Source organism: Lutra lutra, chromosome 9, assembly GCF_902655055.1.
Source record: "Lutra lutra chromosome 9, mLutLut1.2, whole genome shotgun sequence".
Classification (NCBI taxonomy): domain Eukaryota; kingdom Metazoa; phylum Chordata; class Mammalia; order Carnivora; family Mustelidae; genus Lutra; species Lutra lutra.
Genome location: NC_062286.1, coordinates 74295687 through 74298354, shown reverse-complemented (window position 1 = coordinate 74298354; position 2668 = coordinate 74295687). Strand labels below are relative to the sequence as shown.

The following is a 2668-nucleotide window of genomic DNA, read 5'->3' as shown; positions in this document are numbered from 1 at the left end:
ACCAGATAATTTTAAAACAGTCAGATGTTGAAAGTGTTCATTGGCTTTGACTTCAACATTCCACTGCTAAAAACCTATCCTACAGAAGTATTTGGGGATGCATGTGTCTAAAGTTTCATGCCCAAAAATGTTTGTCTCAGTGCCCAGAGAACTGGAAACAGTCCAAAGGCTTCATTTGTAACATGTAGTAGCTTTGACTCCTTCAACGGCTGTGACTATCCTCAGCCCACTCCTTACCAATAATGTGCCCTGAACTCCTAGCCTTTCCTTCTTACTCTGTAAAATTAAGACTAATAATGATGCCCAGGGCTGGATTATCCAGTAAACGGATGTGTTCAGGCACTAGTAAAGGAAGGGCACCAAAGAAAATGCTTTCGAAGGAATCTAATGTTTGATAGGGGGGGAAAAAAAAACACCAAAATAGTTAGAATAAAGTATACTTTCTTATGCTTATTTTATGCTTTTTTGTTAGTTTTTAGTTTATTACATAGTGCTGTTACCATGAGCTTGTTGGGGGAGAAAAACTTTACCTCTACTCTACTAAATTTAAAGCTTGGGATCTGTGAATTAAACTGACAGGAGAGATTAGCAAGAGAAAAGATTCTTTTAATCATGAAAGTATGGGAGTTCACAAAGCAGTGTGATTCACGAATTTGCGTGTCATCCTTGTGCAGGGGCCACGCTAATCTTCTCTGTATCGTTCCAATTTTAGTATATGTGCTGCCGAAGCGAGCACAGCAGTGTGATTCAAAGGAACCATTAGAATTTGGGGATTACATACCATATGAAGAGATGAAGCAGAAGAGAGGGAGAAGGACATGATATGGGAAAAATAAATGGGCCCTTGAGGGAGAGGATGGGAGACAGGATAGTTTTGTGACAATGTCTGTTTGGACAGACATTCTCTGGGAAGATTGGAGTGGCTGGCTCCTGGGGAGGGGATTTATGCCAATTGAGTTCTTTGGGGAGGCTCTGCATTTAGGCAGATAAGGGATTTCAGGAACTCAAAATATTTCCATTCCAACTCGAAATAATTTTTATACCATAGTCCCAGAGACTTAAAAGAGGACCCCTTCAATCCTCTCCTAAACATGAGTACTCCTTGTCAATGATCAGTGTTACACAAATAAGCTACTAGAGAATTTGGGCATGAGGGAAATAGGATTGCTCCAGATGGTGAACTGTAAACCCTGTGACTAATGGATCAGAGTAGATATCCAAAGCCACTGAAAGAGGCTCAGCAGCCCAGCCCAGCTTGATTGCAACCTGATTAAATATATTAACATATTTAAAGAGTGTGTTGTTATTTGGAAGGAGGGTGAATTTCCCCTCCCAAGTAATTACTCTACTCCCCCAACTGCTTGCCTTTAGAGCAGACCTCCCATAAGGGTTTATGAGTTGGAATTAGGATGGCAATGAACAAGACCTCCATTTATTGACCACCAGATGCCAGACATCGGGTTAAACGTCTTCGTGCATTATCATATTTGGGTCTCACAATAGCCTGTAGCCCAAGTATTAACCCATTTAACAAATATTAAGAGAGAAAATTGTGGTGTCCAGGAGATAGCCTAAGCTATCCGGTGACCAAGCTAAGACCAAACCTCAGAATCCAAGCTCCTGCCCTCCATGCTGCCATAGCCCAGCCTACACTCCAGATATCCTTCCACTAGACTTTGAGTGGTTGGCTAGAAATCCCTCTACCCAAACATTTGCTCCTGTTGACAGTGGACCAAAGAAATGGAAAATAAACCCACCTCTCTTGCCTTCCATTTGGGTGACACACAAAAATATAAATCTTTCAGGGTCTTCAGTACCCAAGTTGTCTAAAACCTAGGAGGTATTAAACCCATCCATCACTGTGGAGGAGAACCCCATAGTACCTGTCTGAGCCCTGGTTCTGCAAACCTCTACCTGGGTAATATGGGAGAAGTTGCTAAGCCTCTTTGGACCTAATTTTCTCATTTTGGATTTTTTTTTTTTTATTTGACAGAAATCACAAGTAGGCAGAGAGGCAGGCAGAGAGAGAGGAGGAAGCAGTCTCCCCACTGAGCAGAGAGTCCGATGCAGGGCTCAATCCCAGGACCCTGGGATCATGACCTGAGCCGAAGGCAGAGGCCTTAACCCACTGAGCCACCCAGGTGCCCCTAATTTTCTCATTTTAAAATGAGAGCAATACATCAGATTGTGTCTTAGCACTACCATCCTAGGATTTTGTAGTTCAATAAAAAGGGTAAAAGTCTCCATAGGGGTAGTGGTTGCAGGAAGAGAGGCTGAGTCCTCACTAGAGTGTTTCCAATTCCAGTGATAAAACTATTTTTAGATTTGATCTGGTCCCCTCATGTATGTTGCATGTTACAGGATGGTTTTTTTGGGTCAACCTTTCTCAGATAAACTGTCATCTAATCCGTGACCAGGACATTTGTCCCTATAGAGTAACAATTTTTTCCACAGTAGCTTTGGCTATTTTGAGATTGCTTTGTCCCAATTATCTGAATGGCCTTCAAGAACTGTGATGTAGGGGCTCCACGTGTCTTTGTTTGAAAGGGGTATCTTGAAGGTTCTTATCTGTCATACATGGACTTTCGTGAATTCATTCATTTAGTAATTTGTTTTTCTGGGGAGCCCACTTTATGCCAGGAACTTAGAATACAGTGTGAGCAATATT

The 2668-nt window shown here is 41.9% G+C and overlaps 1 non-coding gene across 1 annotated transcript; it reads right to left on the bottom strand.

Moving 5' to 3' along the window:
• Positions 1-629: 629 nt before the first annotated feature.
• LOC125110124 (U6 spliceosomal RNA) lies at positions 630-736 on the bottom strand. Its single transcript, XR_007130456.1, has one exon. It is a non-coding gene; the product is annotated as a U6 spliceosomal RNA (small nuclear RNA).
• Positions 737-2668: the final 1932 nt, after the last annotated feature.